Genomic DNA, 23,761 nt, shown 5'->3' with positions numbered 1-23,761 from the left:
TCCTCCTTTCTCGTTCTCTCTCACTCCCTCCTTGCCACGTGCTCTCACACCATGAAATCGTGAATCATGCCGAATTGGTTCACAATGTTTTATTTTAAACGATAGTATGCTACTTTGGGCTACACCAGGGTAGGCTAATTGCGTATGTGTTTTAATGTACAGACTGCGTTGCCTTCCGTGGGATGCTTCTGAGTGCAGCAGTACAAAGACACAGAGACGGACATACTTTAAGGAGAAAGACAACAAGGTCTCTTTACGCAGCAGGCTACACAGCCTGACAGAGATGCTCTGAGTCTCCCGGATGTGTTGTTAGCAGCCGAAACAAGAGGAGGGCGCTAAAATGAGAAAGAAATGTTTCCAAATTATTAAACATACTACCCCCTGGCTCCCTCTTTGATAAATTAAACACTGCGAGAGAAGAGATAACTCTCTGACATGGATCAGCAGTGGTGGCAGTAATGTAGCTCAGGCAATAAGACGCACACTTCATGAAACGGGTTAACAAACTAAACTTTGGTTATTAGAACTACAGCAAATTTTAATGCAATTACAGAGCAGGGTATTAACAGGGCAAAATAATGACAGAAAGTAAAGGGATTCAGTGAAAGTTGAGGGAGAACTGCATAATTTCCCCTACTTTTAGAGAAAACTGTGAAGAAAAAACTCCAGCTTCATGAAGAACATAAAGTATATGCTTAAGTTTCTTTGAGCGTTTAAACTTGTTGAAATAAAGCAACCTTCAAACAATATCATCAGCTTCTCATACATATCACCCTTGATGAGAGGAGACTTCAAACTTTAAAGGGTCATAAGCCTCTAAGTATGACAACAAATAAAATACCCTGCAGGTTCACCAATTTCAGGCTTTTGTGAAACAGTGTCAAACTTTGTATTGAAGCTAAACATAGGGTTTGACTGAAGGGCTGTTAAAAGGACATGAGAGGAATCAGTGTAATATTTTCATAATGCAACCTTTAGATGAATCAGCTGTGCTTATGTGCAAAAAAACATAACAACAAAAAAACACTTCTCATTACACTACCCAGTTATTATTTGTAACAGCTTTATTATCATCGTTCATCTGTGTCCATAAAAACAGCTTCAGGTAAATTAAATGTCTCTGCATCCTCAGTACAGAAGGATAAAATAGCAAGATGTGCAGTGTCAGCAGAAAAACAAAAAAAGACTGATCTGGGGTTGCTATTGGGAATATAACAAAAACGTTAAATGTTAACAAGGAGAACATGTCGCTCAAGGTCCATACCTGCCAGGAAAAAGTCAGGAGCTCTAAACTACAGACACAAATTAAGGCAGTAATCTTAAACTACCGGTCCCTGTAGATTGAAGCTTTTTACTGAGTGTTTATCTTGTCATAAAACAGACTGAAATTAATACTGATGCCTCTTAATGACCTAAAAAAGCAAGCATGAGCATCAGCAACAAGACTGATTATTTCTTTATTGTTACTATTAATGCCTGGAATCATAGGATGAGATGTTCTTTACATAATAAAAGCATGCTGCAGAAACAGCCTTAAACTCACATTCTTAAAGGGAAGATTCTAAATGAGTTCAGTTGGTGGAACAGGCGCCTCACTGAGGCTTCAGTCCTCGTCACGCTGTCATAGCATTTATTCCTGTCCATCTCGACTTCTCCCCAAAAAATCTTTGAAGAATATTCTGAAATGTCTTTGAAGATAACACCCTGAAACAAACTATGTGTTTTTTTGGGTTTACTTACACAAATAGACAAAAGGAACATACAAGAAGAACATTACAAGACATTATTACCCAACTTTCTTATTAATCACCTAGCTGTCTTAAATACTTGACTCTGATTGGTCAAAAGCTTTCAGAACAGTTAGTAATTCTGAATGGCAAAGGTGACACAAAGAAAAACGTGATCACACAAATCTAAAGTTTCTCAAAGGAGCTTTGGTGTATTTGTTTTTCTCTACCTTCTATGAAGTAGTTAGGTATCTCCACGCTTCATTTTTAACAACTAATGGGTATACAGTATAATTCATTTTCGTGTGCACTCTTGTCACTTGAAGTACTATATGAGTAAAAAGTAGCATATACAGTGTCTCATTTCCCTTGTGAGGAGCTGTGCTTTATTAGATTCAGACTCAGTCACACAATTGAACAACCAGCACATTGTCTTTTCCTTCCTCTGCCAGCACCACTGGGCCATATTCACAGTCATCAACCACTGCACCGCTTGTCCCACATTGGAGTCATTTTTTAAAAGTCACAGGTTCCCTGCCAGCTGAAGAACTCCCGTCTGCTCTGAAACAAATGACTTCTCCCTCCCTGTCGCATCAATGAGGCAGAGTACAGTGAAAACTAAGCCTTAAAACAGAAAACGGGGAACAAATGTGCAGCCAAACATTTTTAACATCTTTAATTTAGCACAGTTGAATTTCAAGAGGAGTTTTAGACTTGGGAATGATTTGTCGTGACCGCTGGGTAAGATGGGATGGAAATTGACCCAGCAATCTGCCTTCATTTGTTTAATTATCGACCCAGCATGTTGTAATCAGCAAGGTGCCAAGCTGAAGGCGAGAAGCAGTACATATAACAAATGGTTAATGGCAGGGTCTAATTGTCAGGGTCCAAAACAGGCATGAAACAAATCCTTATCTCAGCACATGCACATTAAAGACCCAGCAATACTTGCCATTAACGCTCACAGGCTAACATCTGCAGATCAACAAGTAACGCTTCATTCATTATCATCAGCAGCACTGATCTCGTTTCCCAAATGGAAGCGTATGAAGAAGCTTTTGATGTGCAGGATTTAATTCTGATGATCAAGCTGAGCAGCCTCTCCCACTGGGACACAGCCCACCTCCGACACTGTCAGGTTCGAGTCAGCACTGCCTGTACTCTACTGTACTGTTCAATATTCATCTCTTATCCCACACATAAAAAAGTGCTGCAGCAGCATATGGTCAGCCATGTTTTCTCTCATTCCCATCATGTGCCTGCCGCTTAGTCAGCTTTATCACTGAGAAACACTGCATTACATGTCAGTAAGCTTTAAATGAGCTTTCCAGTGTGCTTGGTTAAATGGTTTCCAGGAACTTTGGTAGGCATATGGGTTTGTTCGACTTTATTTTATACACCTATTTAGTCTGACTCATTCAAAGTATACTGATGGGAGGAGGCTAAGCATTCCAATTAGTTACCCAAGTAATACTACAGATACCTGTGTACTTCTACTTTTACCTTGAGAAAGACTTAACCTCAACTCATATTTTGGAGAGCTTTGAACATAATTTATGACTTCAAATGAAATAAATGAGAAACTAATGTGCTGAAAGCAGAGCCAGTGGTGTAGTGTTTGGCACTATTACCTCACATTCTCAGCTGGGGCCTCTCAGTGTGGAGTTTGTTGAGTCAAAATCATGTTTGTATTGTCATGCCTGTGGGAGCTTTAGTTACATAAAGGCTGCGTGACTTGGAAGACATATTTTATTGTTGGTGTTCCATCAAAATATGTGTTTGTACTTTTGTCATGATAGAATGTACAGTGTGAGATCCCAGAGTTAAGAACTTTAGTGGAGAGTGGACAGTAGTAGTGACCTGGAAAGAAATGAGACTTTTCCTGTGTCAGTGAGATTGCTGCCCAAAAGATAGGCTAAGTCTGTATATGCTGTAATGTGGTGGTGCATGTAAGGGGTTACTGTGTGTGTCTGGATGTATAAAAGGACCAATGCAGCCAACGTAGAGGAGGTCTATTTGCAAATCTGCACGTGTTAGTTTAGTTACTTGTCCATGTTGGGGTTAAATCTCTCAAACTTTTGAACTATAACAAGATCTACTGTTCTCCCCATTTTGGCATCCAAAGACATGCTAATTATGTGCACTGATGACTCCAAATTGCCCATGGGTGTAATTGTGAGGATAGGATCGGAACCAGCCTCCTGTGACCTCAGTCAGGATAAGCAGCTATTGAGTGGGGTCTACTTCAGTAATGTCATTATTGGAACATTTTGGCTGTGCTTTCATGATGGTGTAGCCTCTGAGGCCAAGGATGAATTTTTCAGGGCTCCCAGTACCGTGAGCGGTCATAACCTGAAAGGAGACTTCTTTGTCCATGTGTTGTTATGGTTTACAGAAAAAACGCAATTCACAAGAATATAGTTGAAGTGGTGAGCCACCATCCACAAGTCGCTTGTTTTCTGCACCATTAAATACATAGATGCTCATCAGTAGAAATAAATAAGGGCTAAATCGTTGTCACTGCATAGAGTGAAGCAGGTAATGGGAAAATTCTACATGGACTCCTTACAGAAACCAGAGACCTCTGAATTCGTCTGGACATCTGTTTAAAGAGATAACAGCAATGTTGGTTGGTAGGTGGTTCATGGTGCTACAAGGTCTTTCTCTGTTTGACATCATATTCATGAGACCCTTTCCTCTTTGATGAGGTTACTTCTCCTTTCTTTTTAGTCTTTTGTATCATTTTTTTCATGTTGAATCTGTTATCCATGAAATGCACTGATGGAGACCTGCAAATGCCATCTTTTCAGTATTTTGCTGCCCCATTCATTTAGGTTGAGATCTCTCCTGAGTTTAGTGAGGCAGTTCAGCGATGCATTGTGTTGATGCTAGGCGAATTATGCTATTTGGACATGTTGTAACAAATCCAGGTTAGGACCCACAGTACAAACACAAAATAGAGGCAAGGATGATGTTTTGAAAACAGGGTTTTTAATGAGACTTGCAGATAGAGTTCAAGTTTCCAGGGTGTGTTATGGATGATGAGTGGCTGGCTGTGGTTCCGGAGCTTGGTGTTTGATTGTAGAAAAGTTGCTTGGAGATCTGGTCACAGGGAGAGGCAAAGTTAGTTTCTTTTAAGGAAAAAAGAAGTTCAAAAAACACAATTCAAGAGGGTCTGAGCTGAGTACCACGCTTGGTAAACGGACGATCTGGCGATGAGTGGCGGACTGAGCCGGGCTTAAGTACTGCAGACAGAGTGGATGTCTTGATTGTAGTTTAGCTTAGTTGAGTCCACCCCCATCGCCAGGTGAGCAGACAAGACAAACACACAGGGAAAGGGGAACAGAAGAATAGGGAGGGAAGGAGACTAGGGATCTCACAGTTGTACATGAAAAGTACAGATGTTTGTGTTAAGATGTCAAGGTAAAAGTAAAAACTTCTCAGATGAATAATCAAGTAAGATAAATGAAAACTCTACTTAAGTATGCAACAAAGCCTTTCAATCAATTGATCAATTCTTATTGATAGCACCGAATCAAAACAAATTGAACCTATGACAGGACTGTGCCCCAAGTGCATCAAGGACCAATGAGTCTTGTTGTACTCAAGGCAGAAACCTTGATACTAATTGGTGAACAGCCATGAACCAGATGGGCTGTGATAAAGTGGTATAGAGGGAAAGACAAACAGCAAGAGATGGATACAGACAAAGAGAAAGCCACTTGTACTTCATTACTTTCTTCTTTTGCTTGATAGTTCAATTCTGGTATGTTCTGCTTTTATGTTTGGTGCACAATAGCGCACAGTTTAAATCCAAACTATGCCTGGTTTCCCTCCAGGATTTGGTGTTCAGAGCACAGGTCAGGTCCACACATGCCTGAGCTGGCAGGCCGAGCTGGACTCCAGGGGCTGGTGTGGTAAAGGGCTGAAATCCATAATGATCAGTCTCTCAGGCTCACTGAATAATTCAAAGCTTTATAATAGAACCACCTCGCTAATGGCAGAGATAGATAAGAACAATTTCACACACTGGCAGCAAACTGCTTGCTTATTTATCCAGCATCTGCAATAGCATAGAGAGATGATGGAGGGGGCTCTGACAGTGCTGCACAAACAAAACAAAAAAAGCGAGAGGCAGAGGCTGAATGGTGGAATACTTTTTTATATTCATTGCTACCACAGTAAAAAAAAGTCTATCCTCCTTTTCTTTGATCTTAATCCTCTATTATTCTCCTTTTCACAGCTCAAGGGAGCTTCAGTTTTAATTGTAAAACCTATTGACTTTCTGTCTTTGTTTGCTCTGTCCAGGTTTTGCACAAAGTAGATTTACTTTGCCTCTGTACCATCTTCACTGCTTCACTTCTGACTGCTGAGAATAAAGACGTGCTGCCAGGTAACTGAAGCCTCAGCACAGCAGCTCCCTTGTCTCTGCTGCACTGACATCTCCATTTCAGCCTTCCCGCCAAGGAGGAGATGAAGGGGGAGTTTTCCGAAGGGATGACTGCACTGTAGAGCAGTTTGCTGATATGCATGTATTCCCTCTTGGGGAAAGGATGCAGAGGAAGAAGAAGAATGAAAGAGCAGAAACATATTCATTCATACACAGAGAGTTAGTTTTATGAGCTGTAGTGACAAGTCACGTACAAACAATAACATAGCTTTGACCTTCAACTTCATAATCAATTGCTCATAAGTTTTCCAACTAGAACATTGTTTCTTTTATATCCAGTCATTTGCTGACTTATTTCCCTCTTATTAAAACCCAAAGTGACATAAACAAATATTGGTGGCATTATGTGTTCCACTGGGCACTAAGCTAACCTCATCATAATTCTCCAAAGCCTGCACATTAATGCTTTCACTTCGACAGCACTGTTCATCAAGCCGCTTGTTTTGGCCTTGTTGGACTCCCTCCAGAAACAGCATTTTCCCCATTAGGCCTTTCACCACAACAAGTTCCTAGCCAAAATGTGACCAAAAGAGGAGATGGATTCAATCTGTCACATCAGAGTTGTTGTTGATGATGATTCTGTTTTTCAGAAAGTGTGTGTGACAGATGTACAGGAAATGGAGTTATTGGTTTCCTGTGCTGTGCCATTTTGGAAATGAGGAGAGGCACAATGTTGTTTTCAAGGCTTCTCATAGATTTTTTTTAAAAAAAGCAGGATTGGTAAAGGTTGAGACCTTGTTATACTTTATAAGCACAGCTCTTTTGACTTACTGTGTGACCATGCATTTTCTCCAATGTTGTGCAAGTTTTTTTGCATTGACACCTCTGCTAAAAATCTTCTGTGTCAACATTGGTGCAGCTGCTCATAAATCATTTTTTATTTCTATTTATGAATATAGTTGATTTGATAGGATCAATGCAAATACACAGTACAACTTCTGCCTCTTATACAGATTATAGAGATTGGTAGTTTCCAAACTCCTGTCCATAGTTCCGCTTTCAGTATGTTAAAAGAAAAAAGAAAGATATCAAGATGACATAGAATAAAATGCATACAATAACAATTTTGGTAAACAATAAAAGAAAACCAGAGGGTAAATATTTACATAAAGGTTATATAAAACTACAACAAACTGTTATATATCCTGAAAATGCTCACATCTGAGATTTTTCTTTATACCACAAAGTCAAGCTCGGCTCACAGTACATCAGCCGCTCTTAACATCAGCCCCTATCAGCTGACAGCATAGACGATTACATCTCCACATCTAATTGGCAGACAGCAAAATTGGCTAGTTCTATTTGAACTGCTTTAGCTTGCCTTCTCTTGCTTCTTCAGCTTTGAAACCCTCCTACTTTATGCTGCATCTGGTTTTACCAGTGTCATATGTAATGTCACTGATGCCAGCTTTGTTCTAAGCCCCTGAGGGTTTTTGCTGTTGCTGCTCTCCTGGCCTTGACTTTTTATGTATGCACATGAAAGAGAAGGGAGGTGTACTCTCCCCACCAGGCTTTTAGAAGGGCAGTGAGCTCCAAGGACAGAGTAATTCCGCCAAGTATAATTTCACTCAATAAGTAAGGAAAGAGATTTTTGGAGGATCAGAATTACTTCATTTGACTTCATGCCCTCTTTGAGTATTTTCTGTCTTCTAGATGTCTTTGTCTTGACAGAATGAAATCAGACAAATCACACACTTCTGGACAGACTCTCCTGTCTACTTTCATATCTTTACACCTTGTGAGTCAGTGAAGTGGGTCTGATTGATGGAGCGTCTGATTGGAAAAGTAAAACACAATTCCTCAATTCCACAATCAAAAGAAGGTTTCAGACACTGTCAGACAATACAGAATGCACTTTATATGTAGCATAGTGAAGCCCTATGATTGCTGACAGACCATTTACTTTTATTACCACAGATAAAGTCCCGGTAGGTTTGATCTACTTCATTCTCTGTTTACATCCGCCTGTGACAGAACAGGGTTTACAGAACCCTGCTTAATGTTTCCTTTTATTGCTAAAATGAATTTTTCAGGATAAAAGATGAATAAAGCATTTACAGCAGAGCCACAATCTCTCACAGCCTCATTGTATGTGTGAGGTAGGCTTGTAACATTAACACAACATTTTCACTCTAAAAGGTCACTTTCTCCCTGCTTTTGAGAATGTCATGGCCGACTATTAGTGACTCAAAAATACACACATACACTCTTAAATTTGACCTGTTTTGAGTTGTATTACAACATCATCCTGACAAAAATAAACATTAAGCCTTCTAAAATTTTACACAGTGCTATAATGGAGCAACAGTTCCCTCGGAGCCTGCGGTCTTAAAGACAAGCTGAAGCACTTAGTGTTTAGTGGCAGAGCGAGGCCATGGCACTGAGGGAGCAGGTGTGTTTTAGGACTCAATAACATTGTGAAGGAGAAACCCTGTAAAGCAGAAGGGTCTGGAGTGGAAGAGAGAAATAGATAGAGTGAGCTCTCTGCACATCCCCTCTCAATTACATGAAGTGACCAGGGCGTCCTTGTAAAATACAACCCTCTCTACTGCTGCCCTCCTTTGTGCGCTGTTATTCCTCCGAAACGGAGATTGAATTTTGACATAAGGGGAAGGAACTTATTTTACAGAGTGCAAAAGGTAAGGACATTTTGTTAAAACATTGGGTTTTCTTTGGAAAGTGCAAAGGCAATATGTAAGAGATTTTCTTAATCCCATATTTTTAAAAATCTTTTTCATTACAAATAATTTCATGAACTTTGAACAAAAAATACTACCCCAATTCTCAAAATTGGGACACTGTATAATGTTAATAAAACTGATTTTCATAGAAAACAAATAATTTAAAGCATATATTTAATCTTAAAGTCATGGAAAGTTGAAAAAAAATGTATGAAAGATATACCCAAATAGAATTTGACGCCAGCAACACATTTCAAAAACGTTGGGACAGGAGCATGTTTACCATTGTGCTGCATCAGCTCATCTTTTTAAGCACACCCTGTAAACATTTGAGAACCAAGGTGAACAGTTTTTGGAGTTTGGAAAGTGAAATGTTGTCACATGTCTGATGGAGGATTTTAGCTGTTGACAGTTAACAGTTCAGGGTCTTCTTTGACATCATTTATTTCATCACGAGCCAATTGTTTTCAATGGATGGCAAGTCGGGTTATGCAGGCAGGCAAGTTTAGTAGCAGTACTCTTCTACTACTGAGCCATGCTGTTGCTATACATGCAGAGTGTGGTTTGGCATTGTCTTATTAAAATGTGCATGGTCTTTGATGAAAAAGACACTGTCTGGTTGGCAGGGCAGCATATGTTGCTTCAAAAGCTGTATTGTTCAGCATTAAAGGTGCCTATTAGATGTGTAAACTACCCATGCCATGGAGACTTTTGCATACCTGTAACATCACAGGTGTTATCTTTGGAACTGTGTGCAGATAACAATTCAGGTGGTCCCTCCATGGGGGGTCCATGATTTCCAAAAAGAATCCATCTTATAGGCCCAGGTCCAGATAAGTCATTGGCATTTCTGGATCATGTTTATGGTTTCTTCTTTGCATGGTGCAGTTTTAACCGGGATATGTGATGCAACGAGGAACTGTTATCACAGACAAAGGTTTTTGGGAATCATTTTGAGCCAATGCAGTGATTTCCACTGCAGATCCATGTCTGATTGCCAGAGAAGAATATCTTAACCAGCTGCTCAGTCACCAAAAATGTGTTAAAATTTAAGATCAATGGAAAACAAAGCCAAAAAGGAAGACTTAATATTGTGTTTGGATCTGGATATGGATTACATGTTACGATTGACATCACACTAAACAGATAGACCAGTCTTTCTGCTTAACCTTATGCTGAACTTCATTGGAGAAATACTGTATGTGTAATGTCAATAATTTTGTAGTAACATCTGTAATGGCCTTTACTTATAGGGCGTTTCACTGACCCAAAGTTATGTGATTCAAAAAGGCTGCAGAATAAGTAGGAAAGTATAATGAGCAATCTTTTTTAAAATAATAAATACAAATTCACAAGATCTCACTGTGAAGTCAGGTGTAGGCAAAAAACAAAACAGGAAATAATCATTTATTTAAAAGAAACAAATTCCAGCTAGATAACATTTTAAATGTATTGCAAACCACAGCTAATTTTTATTCATGATTTCTTCTCTTGATGTTTTTCCTGTATCTTTCTTCTGTGTTTCTTAAAAAGAGAGAACTTTCATTATTTAAATTTTGTGAGAGATGTTACATTATCCACGAAGTCAATCAAAGTGCAGGGTCATCTTTGTCACATTTGCTTTGTGTGCATTTTTAAAAGGGTCTACATTATTTAAAATGTTGGAGCATAACACTGAGATCTCTGTGTTGCACCACACAGTTAATTTATACAACAGTTAAGGAACAGCAATGAGCTGTACATCAATAATACAGATGCAAAGCAGGGTTTTTTTTATTAGTGGAGTCATTTGTAGGCAAATTTGGGCCCACAAACCAAAAGCTTTATAACCAGAATCTCATTTTATTCTCAGGACTAATAAAGTGGGCTCTCCAGATGCTTCTGCTTTTCATTGAAATAACACCTTAAGGGATTGTTTAACAAAACAATCTCCATTAACCATTAACATTTCTCACATTTCTCTCCCTGTGATATGATATATTTTCTGCATGTGGAAGCGTTTAAGACCCTGAGTGCCGACAAGTGAGTCAGTGTCATCTAAATTTTAGAAGCAAGTCCTTTAAATCACACTTGAGCTGGTGTCTTTATCATGTTTCTTTGATGTTGTGCACAAGGGCACTTGACACTCACGCAGCTTCTTTTTTTTTTTTGTAGCTGGGATATTTTAGCTTTGCACACCGAGAGGAGGTGGAGATGCATCGCCCATCAACATATACCATTGATATGTCAAACAGAGCAATTAACATTACCAAAACTACCTGTTGGTTACATTTCAATGATGAAATCCACAACAATTGTGAAATTTGGAAGTTAAAAGGAGGCAGGATGAGATTTTTCTTGAGAAAACACTACACAACTAGAATCAGTCCAAAACCGGAAAAGAGATAAGATGGAATCTGCAGCCCTTATCATATTGCCAGTTCAGGGTGGGATACTTATACCCCTGTAACGTCTCGCTGTCAGTGTGAAGGTCAGAGATGTGTGATGGTGCGACCAAGGTACCCTACTTTTTTGCCGGCATCAGAGGTAGGATCAGGAAGGACAGGAGCAAGGCAGGATCACTGTGAACAAGTGGGGCCAGAAAGGTGGGACAGGGTTGACATGCAATTGATGACCTATATTGTATTCAACCAACAAGCCGGTAATAACATAGAGAGGCTGAGCAAATTGTTGGGATAGTAGATGATTCATTCAAGTTAACAAGATTAGCAAGCTCCTAATGCTGCAGGCAGTGGATAGGATCAATACGTATACAAAGATGATGGTAGAGGATGGGAAAATTGTCAAATGTTTGACCAAACAGAAGGCAAAGCTACAGATACAAATACACTGCTTTGTAACATGTCCCTGCTGTTGCAAACTATTTGGTACTGCAATGCCTTAACACAATGTCAAATCCCATTGCGGAACACCAGCAATGCCTTACACCAGATCTTCTGTCCATCTCTGCTCCGCTGTGGTTTGCCTCCATGCTCTCTCATCTGTTAACACTCACCAGCTGCGTTTTCAAGGCCCGAGGATTTACTGAATCAGTGGTTTCCTTACTCCATGATGAGCTTCTCCTCGTCCATGTTGTCCTTATTGGTCTCTGAAAACTTATAACCTGTTGACTCCAGGCCTGGCTTTGGTTACTATGAAGGTTTGTTGTTGTATTTTAGTGAAATAGGATTTGGCACCAACACAGAGTGTTTTATTCTGAAAATGGATGGGCTGTTTTAAAGTGGTTTCGGTGCCTGACTTCCTGTCCTGCTTGATCTGCCCTGTACTGATTGATAAGCCATGGTTCGCCATCCAGTGAAAATATAAGTCTTATGTATCTGTTGCTGAGGGCTCTGGACAGCTGGAGATGGGATGGGGCAGAAATGCAATGGAGCAAGTCAGTGGAAGCACACACGTTGACTAGTATTGAAACCTTTCAGCTCTGGTGCCGTGGCAAACTGACCTATCACGGATCTGGTGGAAGTTAGCCGTAACACGGCATTGTGGCATCAATGTAAGAGTACTAGTGCATAATGGGGGCGGGACTTTATTACGTCTCTATTGCAGAATCACAATATGAAAAGGGCTGTTTTAAACAGGCATTGTGAAGATCAACGGAAAAAGAAAGTTTCCCACAGTGGTTTTTAGTAAAGGTTGGCCATTTGCTCTATGTCAAATAGTGAGTGATCATAAAACATACTGCTCCCATTTGGAAATTAGGAACCCGACAGTCAAATGAAACAGCCAAGCCTGTTGTCAGACTGCCTGTTGGAGTTGAAATACCAGTCCCCTGTAATACTGTCTCTAAATCACTTGCAGGTAAGAAGGAATGGATGTAATTGAAGTTGAAATAGTTGAGTACTGGATGTAGCATGTGATGCATAAACTTATGGGTGCTTCTCTTTTCTCATTTGCACAATTATTGTACAGTATGTTGGTGTACAGAGAGCACATGAAAAGCAGCTGTGCTATAAATCACATTTGTATAAAACTCATTAGCAGCTGCAATCATGTTTTGAATGAAATATATTGAATCCTGTATTTTATGTTCTCTTACCATTGAAATGTGTTAATTAACAGTTCTCGTAAGTTGTAAATGTGTTGATACAGAGGATATGATTTTCAAACTTTTACATTTGTTTTCTAATTGGATACAATATCTGCCAATACTGTCTACAGCATATCAAACATTTTATTGCTATGTTTTGACGCTCACATCACTTTTTTAGGATGTGACCACACTAAACTTAAATAGAGCTAATACTTTAGATACCTCCATTCACCCAGGACTCATCCTTTAAAATCAGATGCAGAAAGTATTCATTCATTAAAAAAATGTCACCTCCAAATATAACTGGAAGTCCTTACATGTCAAGATGTGGTTACGTTTCTTATGTTTTTTTACTGCAGTTCCTGCAATTCTTTCTATGAACATGGATTTTCTTGTCTTGAAGTTCCGATAACTTCAAATGTGTTACTTTTGGGTCTTGGCTCATGCAAATCATATGCACATGGATGAACTGGTGCTGTTTTTGGCCTTGGCAAAGGACAGAGCCTTTTTTTGGCCTGCATGGAAATCCACAAGTCTTGTTTTTCCACTTTGGGAGGGAAACCAAACAAAGAATCAACATCCCAGTATGCCCCATGACACTTTACAACTACAACCACCATTTGCTAGAGGAGACCTGGAGAAACCTCAGGCAGCCCTTTTGACACACTTAGAACTTGAGCAGGAGACATATTATTAATAGAAAAGATAGAATAGAATAGAATAGAATAGAATAGAATAGAATAGAATAGAATGTGCTTTATTCATCCCCGAAGGGGGAAATTCAGGATGTAGAGATAAGTTATTTTTAGGTCAACCAGAGGTGGAATTGTTGTTCTGAAACAGAATAGTTTTGAGGTAGCAATGCTTATAAACACTACTGCTCAGTTACCACGAGCTCTCAGCAGACAGTAAAAATTGCACTCTAACTGCACAGGGCTGTTAGCACTAGTGTTAGTGAATTAAGGTGTTTTTTGCTCCAAATGAATGCATATTGGTTCATTTGAATGTATGCAAACAATGCGCTGTTGCTCAGAAAAGCAGTTCGGGTGCTTTGTAAATAAAACAATGTATTTTTGGCTCATTTGCACAGGTTTACCTCTGATGCTCTTTATGTTTTCAAGTGGGCTTGTTCACTTAATGAGAGTGAACACAATGCTCCAGTCCTCTTCATGGAACAAAGTCTCATCAATGTCCTGTGTTTGCGTGTGTGTGTGTGTGTGTGTGTGTGTGTGTGTGTGTGTGTGTGTGTGTGTGTGTGTGTGTGTGTGTGTGTGTGTGTGTGTGTGTGTGTGTGTGTGTGTGTGTGTGTGTGTGTCTCAAAATTACTTTTCTGTGACAAAAGCTGAGCCTGAAGAGTCATAAATCCTTCCAGCTTCTGCCTCCTCAAACACAAAGAGACATGGCCATTATTGAAACCATCACTTCAAAACTCAAGGTCAGGGTCAACTCGCCCTTATTTCATTTTGGTCTGTAACAAAACCAGAGCATAAAAATCAAAACTAACAGTCCTGTCAACACATTCTCACTTCTAACTTGTCAAACATGGCAGTTTGGTCTGTGGCTCTAATCCTCAAAATATGATCATCTACCACCAGGTACCACTCTAGTGTCAGTTTAGCACACAGCGCTCCGTGGTCTAGAAATAGAACACGTGGCCACCATTGTGAAAATTGTCCCCATTTGGTTAGGTTAAGGCCAATGCCTTTCTATAGGTTATTCAAAAAACAAGCACAACCTATCAGTGGTGGACTACAATTTGCTTTTGGGTATGTTGAGCTTTTTTTCACTAGTATGAGTACTATTGTCTACTAATGTCTCAGCAAGAATTTGATGATACAGAAAAATAGTGTGGAGAGCAAAAGGATGCAACACATTTGATGCAATGAAATCCTAGAAGCCATTGGCATGAACAAAGAGGGACACATTTAATATATAGCTATAATTAATGTTTCATAACCAGTGTTTTTGCACCCCAGTCCGGGACTCAGACTTGAGTTTGACTCAAGCCCTGATTTTCAGAACTTGTGGCTTGCACGAGAACTGACGATTTGGACTCGGACACAAACACTGACTGTATTAGGACCCAGAAAATGGAACGTTTTTTCTTTTTATTGATAAAGGCTGTTTTATTGTGTTTGTTTGTTAAAAGCCTTGATGATTTATTCAGTTTGGAGCAGCTGCCAGCTGTTCACCTGCATTCTCGTTCATGTGGCGTCTTGTTCATCAACAGCTCCTGTCAGGATGCCTAAAGAGGAGCCACTGAGGACGACCTCAGACTTTAACAGACATTCATCCTGGATGCACCAATACAATTATTGAGATGCTAATGTTAGCCTACTTGTGCAGTTTTAACCATTAGCAAGCTAATGATGACAGTGACTCAATCACTGGGTCCAAGATATTGTGTTAGTTAGAATTCTGGCTGATAATGGGTGGGCTGAAGGTATCTTTCGGTTTATTTGACACCTACAGAGATTTTACCGCAGCAGGAAAAATGATTGCATCTCCTCATATCAAGAGACCTGATGCATATTCACATACAGCGCTGAAATTTCATTCATAATGTAAATCTCTAGGCAAGCCAATAGTATCAGTCAGAATCTAATGTTACTTAATGTTAATAGTAGACTCAGGTATTTGGGACTTGACTCTTCTTGAGTTATTCTTTGTCAGTGACTCAGACTAAACTTAGACTTGAACACTGAGAACTTGAGGCTGGACTCAGACTTGAAGTTGAGTTAGTCTTCTTCAACACCTCTCCCAATGACATCTGTCAGTGCAGTTATCTGTCACGCTTCTTAAGTTGCTAGATTGACTGTAAACAATAAGTGGAAAATTAGTCTTAGTTGGAAATCCTCCTGGAGGCCTAATAACCATTAGACAGTAACTCCAGGGTTTGTATATTGAGTAAAATTACCTTAAGTATACGGTAATTAAGAATATTGTGATTTGGCTTTACTAACATTTGTATTGTACATTAGTTAAAGCACTTACATAAGCTTAGTAACTAACCCTCAGAATATTAGAACACTTATGTACATTACATGAATTTAAACCAGTCTATTTCTTTGAAAGTCAGCATTTACTCTTTGTTTTATGTGGGCATTGAACCATGGTCTCCTGGCTGAAGTATCAGTGTTCGTCTCATCCATCACCCCCAACCTCCACCTGCAGCAGACTAACCTGGCTTAAACTCTTAAAACAACAGTGGACAGAATCCAGAAAAAAGACTGGAAGATTAACTTCAGTGTTTTATGTTGACACATTGGGCATCTGACCAAGCTGCTAAAGTAAATGACATGAGAATGAGACGAATATGGTGCTGTAATGTCAGGAAGAAAGCCAAGTCTTCACAAACCTCTGGGTAAAGTCTTGTGTTCCTGACCTGAAGAAACAGTGGCAGGTAATCTTTCAGTGAGCGTCATGCACATTAGTTTTACCAGAGGGGAGACACTAAAAGTAGACACCCACATTCATTCAACTGACTGGGTGTCGTCTGGTCTAATATGAACTCATTGATCAGTGGTAAACAGAGATGTGTCTGCAGGATGTGTGCTCCACGATGCCTGCACAGTCATGAATGAATAGGTACCTGTGTAAATGGCTATCGATTATCTTGTCAGGAAAAGCTGTAGGCGATGATGGAGGAATTGTGTGAACACAGAGGCAATTTACATATCTTTCACAGTTAATTATTGACAAAGCTGTTTGTGATGTTCTAATGACATTGTGCTTGTCAGATACAGTTATGATTTAAAACTGGCATATTTAGCAGTTTTGCAGCATCTGCATGTCCCTCAAATTCCCCACAATGTAACAGTAAAGTTTAACTTGGCATCCCCAGACCTAAGTGGAGTTATTATGGAACATTAAAGGTTCTCTGAAATGTTGGTGATACATCTCGTTGGGATCTATGTGGTTCTCAAGAAGCAAACAAATGTTCGAAGCTCCTTAGAAGAACTTTCTGTGTGTTTGTTGATTTTGGCGACCTCTTACATCTTGTTGATGTGGTCCTGTAAAAGTTTAAATTGTTTTTTCTGTTTTCTTTAACTGTCAAAATTATCCAGAGATGTGTCCTTTAATGCAGTTCTTTGCCCTGGCATCATCCACAACCTTAATTTTAGATTGAATGGCAAAGAGCCATTGATGTTAATTTCAGTCTTTTATGGTAAGAACTCCTAACAGTAGCGCTTAACTTGACCGTGAATTAACTGTTTAATTGAATGTTATCTCGTACCCCGGGGAGGCTGATTAGGATCTGCAGCAACTGAAGCATTACCAGCCGTGAAATTGGAAAACAACCATTTGAAGTGGAATAAATAAATCATTTTAAATCAATAAAATCCTTTTTAAATTAACATTTTCTGTCAACTTGTATCTCTTCAGCTGGTGGGTGGTCAATAAGTGGTATGTAAATTTATGTATAGTGAGCAGGTGGTTATGTGATTTCAAATCCTAACAGGGTGAGCAGGACCCCAACGGAACTTAATTCTGATAATATTTTGACTTCATTCTCCTCATTCAGTTTATCTTGTTTTCCTCAAGATCTCCATTTTTTTTCTTCTTTGTCTGGCATTAATCATCCATCGTAGAATCTGCTAATGATGTAAAGACGTTGAAAATATAGACATAAATCGGCAGACATCCAAAAGATCTCAAATCAAGGGTTAATGTGGTAGGAACATTAGGGACATGTCCCTACAAACATCCAGCTACAACTGAATTGTCCCTGGAGATCATTTTGTCAAAAATCAAAACACAGGATATGAATATAATGCACTTAAAATCATGCTGAGAATTTGTTCAAATGAGACCTGTCATTGGTTGCAGAGGCTCCACGCTAATAGTGGGACATACTTGTTATGAACATCAATTCTCCATGTAGCTAGGCGAAACATCCCTTTGCAGGACATCATGAACTAAGACAAACTGACATATTGCTGCCCTCAATACCAGTCACTGAGGGAGGGAGACACAGAAGTTGGAGTTCATGCACAGCAGGTTTCAGTCAAGGATGTCATTGAAACAGATCATTCTTTCAATAAGTGTTCTCCTGACCTTAGGTTGGAAAGCAAAACACAAACATCACCAGCTATCACCTCAAGGTACATTTCTGCTCGCACTCTCAGCCTCATTCCAGTGGTAACAGCAGGAGGGAGTGCCATGCCTATTATCTATTTGTTGCTGGTTTTCTTCTGTTAGACTATCCATCACAAGTTAGCTGCAGCCACTAAGCCAGTTTGTACAATTGGCACCAAGCCAGTGCAGCTCCAGCATCAGCCTACAGCCTTGGACTCAGCTCAAACCTACACATTGTTCTCCATCAACTGCTACTACAGCCTCTCCCTGCAGCTCCTGACAGCCACGAAAGTAATTTGACGTCTAACTAAACATCAACCTCTTGTGAGCATCATTTAAAGCCTCACTCAGCGGCAATCATTGTCTTAAAAAATCCAGTTGGGGATTTGATAGATTTACAATTCATATTCTCAGTCAACCTTGAGAGGGAGTTATGAAGCTGAGACTTTCACTGCTGCTTCAAGAGTAAACAGTGATCAGTATGCAGTGGAGAACAAAGAATTAATCACTGCAGTAGCTCTACTGTAAATGTGGCTCAAAAACAACAGTAGAGGAAGGTAAATGTTCCACTGTGTTCGTTGATTAGTCCCAAAATTTCTCTGCTGTTTGTGCTTGGCAGAAAGCAGTTATCTTTAACAGCTCTGTCACTGAGAACAGCTGCCGTCTTTGGCTGGAGACACTGAGAGCAAAAGCAGTGACAGCTGAACCAAAGTAGTAGCTGGCTGTAAAATCTAAACAATGAGCTGAAATATTCTAAAATGCTCGAAAAGAACAGACACATGGGATAAGTCTCTGTGGTTATATTCAGGCCTGTAGACCAAGTCAGCGCCATGGCTTTGCTCAGTCTGACAGTGAATGCCATGTCCCTCTGGAACTTTGACTGAAGCGTAGCACAGGGTAGCTTGTTGAGCTCAAAGTAGCTGGACTCAAAATCACATGAGAACTGAAAGTATTGAAATCACACTTTAAAAAATGTATATAGGGTTGATTATTTTCTCAAGCATAACATGTTTAGCAATATGTTCGAGTCTGTTGCTGTTACCTACAAATGATGGTAAAAGCAAAAAGTCCTGTAGTGATCAACGTGGAAAATGAATATTTTGCTGTTTTGTAATTGTTGAAGGTACTTCCAGCATCAATGACTATCACTTATTTATATAAACTGATATACAGTCGGGCTGCACGGTGCAGTTGGTAGCGCTGTTGTCTCACAGTGAGGAGGTTAATGGTTTGTATCCCTGGTCGACAGGTGCCTTTCTGTGTGGAGTTTGTATGTTCTCCCCATGCATGGGTGGGTTCTCTCAGGGTTCTCCGCCTTCCTCCCACAGTCTAAAAAAATGCTCACCAGGTTATTTGGTCTCACTAAATTTGCCCGTAGGTGGGAGTGTGTCGTGAAAGGTTGTCTGTCTTTCCATGTTTACCCCGCCCGAAGTTGGCTGTGATAGGCTCCAGCCCTCCGCGACCCCAAACAGTTTAAGCGGTCAAGATAATGGTTGGATAGATGATATACAGTCAGGAGTCATGATCTTTTACTTTAAAGTCGACCAGATGAACTATTCCCTATGTTTGTAATATACATGCTGAGAAAAGTTTGAATGACTCTAACACATCCATCATATGAAAACTCTGCAGTAAAGCAGCAAGGAGACAACAGAGTATATTAAATCATCTCCTCTGCTCTCATCTTGCAGTGGGCTACAGAATCTATTTCATACTTGTCATTTCATTATCATCGCTAATCACAGATAGAAGTATCATTAGTACCAAGAGCATGGAGTTGAACTGATTTAATAGACTTGTGAAGTCGTGCATGACTGCTCTCTCTCACTGTGATCTGTAGTATCTTGAGTCGGTTCATCTGATAGCTGCTTTAACCAAAAAAATAAAAAGGGAGCAGCTGGTTAAAAACCCTCACTGCATATAGGAGTGTTCACTAGCTGCTTATGCTGTATTGAATGAGCCCCAGCATGTTGACTCAGTTACACCCAAGGAGCAACATAGGGAAAATGTTGGTTTAGTTTGGCAATTAAGCAGTTCAAACCTCTTTCAATAATACTAAGTTAGTTTGGACATGTTATTAACATGCATCCCGACTGACCAAACACAAGTGAACAACCTTAAGTGCAGTTGTAAACTTAACCAGTATGCATTCAGGACACATTGATCACACAACAGTCAGCAAGGGTCCAGGATATCTCTCTCCACACTGGTTTTGAAGTGTTGGGGAACATTTGTCCTCTGTCAAATCAAAGGACCAATACACCTTACCTGGCACACTCCTGGGTTTCTCTTATAAACTATTTCAAGGCTGTCATCCGCCCACCTCCCATTTGTTGTTTCTCCTGGGAAACTCTTGGGATTTCATGGTCCTACAGTCTAATTCTAAAAGTCCATGTGCACAGATACATACAGTCTGTATTGTACCAGAAAATACCACAGTTGTCAGTTTGTCATACATTCACAATCCACATTTTTGCCAAATTTAAATACCTATCTCCCTGCGACCTGGCAACCTGTTTCATAGGGTATGTGCGGCCTCATTCTGCATGAAAGTGAGAAATAGAAGTAGGCTGGAGGGGCAAGCAAGCCGAAAATTAATGTTAGGAGAAGAAAGCATTCCACAGAACAATACAAGACACATTTGCAGAACGAAGCAGAGCTGGGTGGGGCAGTTTCAATTTATAACCGCGAGCCACCTGGATGTTTGCCGTGTTTACTGCAAAGTGTAAAGGGTTGGTTAGGACACGACGGCAAAAACAAAGGGACCTCAAACATTAGCTACCGATAGCATAAGGGCCATTTTATATTGTTATCATGGTGAAGGGTAGGTGTCAGAGGATGGTTGACAGCATCCAGAAGACAGACTTTTTTCATTTTCATGTTTATCTGTAAAAGGAAACCATGATGACACTTTTTTGTTACTATGTATGTGCACAATAGAAATAAGTAAAGGTGTAACAGGTCCCTCTTTGAACACAGGGGGCGCCAAAACTGACACAAACAGAGAGTTTAGAAGAGCATTAAGCACAGACAGGTAAGAGAAGTTCTAATGACAGGACTAAATTATATTTTGCCTTTATCGATAGGACAGCTGAAGAGAGACAGAAAATGTGGGAATATAGAGAGTGGTGGAACAGATGCAACAAAGGGTCATGGCTTGGAGTTACATCAGCCATCGCTGGACAAGCCAATAGCCTCTGTATATGGGGCATGCTCAAACCGCCAGGTCAACAAACCCTCCTCAATATGACTGTGTTGATAGCAAAATTAAGGTCCTGTTTTCATTCTGTGATGACTTCACTGCAGTAGTAGCAGACATGTTTCTTGATTGTTCCATTGTGGGAAAATATTCATCAGGCCATCAGGGACAACAGAAAAAACTTCTTGAAGGTAGTTGATCTGATTAATGTGATGATAATGTACTGCTCATCTTTATATAAACTCTGTGCATACATTACTGTGTGGATATTTTAACCTAAATGAAAATACTATTCAATGTATCTATGTTACTAACATGTTCTTATTATACTCACTCCTCTGTTTTGAACCCCAAATGTTTGCAGGTATGTGACACTCATGTCTTCACATGCTTGAAATGACATTAGCAGGAGTGGTTCCCAACAAGCAGTTCATCATGGTTCAAAATAATGCAGCGCAATGAAGACACTGAATTTCCATAGGCAGGTGTGTATAGCACAGACTGTCTTTTTTTCACTTCTAACTGAGACTTCGGTCTGCTGTGTACTTCAAACACCTCACTGACAAACACAGTGAAGAATATGAAGCTTCAAGATCAAACAAAGTTTTGTTCACATCAATACTTCTGTCTGTAATAACCCACTCTGTCTCGCTTGACCACATAAGAGCGCCTCTTTTGCTTTCCCTCTCTCCCTTTCTTCCCATGACATTGCTTATAATGAAGATGAACAACACCATTTTTTCATTTGCATACAGAACGTAGACATGAGGTAAGTGGCCAGTAGTCACTAGAGACACATTTGGAGATGCATCTTTTGCCATCTTTGAACTGCCCACTAGGATCACTAGCTGGAGGCAAAGTTTGTCTGTGAAAAGTTTGATGCTGGGCTGGTGATAATCTGTCAGTCTTCAGTCATACAAGCAGAATGAGTAATGACAACTTTACATTAATATCAGACCTTCAAACCACCATTTTGCTCTAGGGGTGGATCATTGTCTGAAACCAAATGTTCAACCTCTTGACTTGCAGAATGCAGTATGAGGTAGACTTTAGTCCCGTGTAGTGTGATAGGATCACCGTCTTCATTTCAAGTCTGCAAAGGTGTGAGAGTGCATGGTTAAGCTGCTGATAGACGGGCCTGGAGACTTTAAATAAAATATTATTTTGGTGATCTTTGTTGCTCATACTTCTGCAGATTTCTGTATCATGACCTTACTGAATATTTTTTGTAGCCACTATGGTTCAAGTCCAACTCCAACTTGCAATGAGCTATTGGTAAATAGATCTGTAAAGCATGGCAATGGTAAGAGATGTGGTACCATAGCTCTTGTGTTAAGTGATATTAGCAAATGTCATCATGCCAAAACATTTCAAATACCCTTCTCTCTTTTTTTGTGCTGTTTTTGGTCTCCACCAATTTCTCTGAGAAATGCTGGCCTTCTTGATTATGCACAGCAAGTATATACAAGGAGTTTCCTATAGCTCTTTAAATTGAGATATTTTTGGTCAACCCTCATCCCCCCTTTAAAAAACCAACAACCCCACCCCTGCAAAAAACTATCATCATCATCATCATCATCATCATCATCATCATCATCATCATCATCATCATTCTCATCATCATCATCATCATCATCATCATCATCATCATCATCATCATCATCAACAACAACAACAACAACAACAACAACAACAACAACAACAACAACAACACAACACTATAGAGCCTTGAGAGAACCAAAGGACGAAGCTAGCAGGCAGATAAACAGAGAACTGGAACTTGTTTTAAAGCTTTGGGAAAAAGGATTTCATATGTTCAAATTTGTTTTCAATTTTTGTGTTCAGCCTTTGCAGCACGGGTATGATTCAAGTGTATTTACGTGTTTTTGTCCTCAACATCACTAGCTGTCAGACTTCACACTCATTTGTCAAACAGCGGGATCTAAAGGTTTGTTATTGAAAGAAGAGTCACAGAGAAAAAACTGCCCCATCTGTGCCCGAGTCAAAATCAAACAGAGTCTGCATGTATTCAGGCAGCCGGTCGTGACATTACCGGGGACTGTTTAATTGCTTAATCAACATGTTTACCAGTTTGCTCTCGGTCAACAAAGAGGTTTGCTCTTTGGCCTTAATGACTTGAATCAAGCACAACACAGTTTGTGTTGGACAAGAAGGACAATGCTGCGCTGAGATGACTAACAGCTTTCTTTGGGCTGTCAGCTCATCAGAAAACATGAAAATGCCACACCAGATGGGTGCAGCATGAAAATATCCCTCTCAGTGCATTTGCCAGCACAGCAATCATCACTGCAGCCCCTTGGCTTGCTATACCCACAGCAAAGGGGAAATCTGGTGTGCTAGAATCTCATAGGTGCATGCGACCAATTTGTTCCGCTTTCCTCCCAGTCTCAGTGTCCACTGAAGGAGGGAGGGGGCAATTCAATCTTCTGTCTCCCAGGTGTGATAGAGGTGAAGACCTTAGGATAGCTAACAGCAAACAGAGGGAAGACAAGGAAGAGGAAATCAGTCCAATTCTTCTCTGTCATGTAGGGATTGGAGTGACATGGGGCTGGATCCTGGAGGCTAGAGCTGCTC

Source organism: Notolabrus celidotus, chromosome 7, assembly GCF_009762535.1.
Source record: "Notolabrus celidotus isolate fNotCel1 chromosome 7, fNotCel1.pri, whole genome shotgun sequence".
NCBI classification, from domain to species: Eukaryota; Metazoa; Chordata; class Actinopteri; order Labriformes; family Labridae; genus Notolabrus; species Notolabrus celidotus.
The sequence above is the reverse complement of the archived record's forward strand: the minus strand, read 5'-3'. Positions refer to the sequence as shown.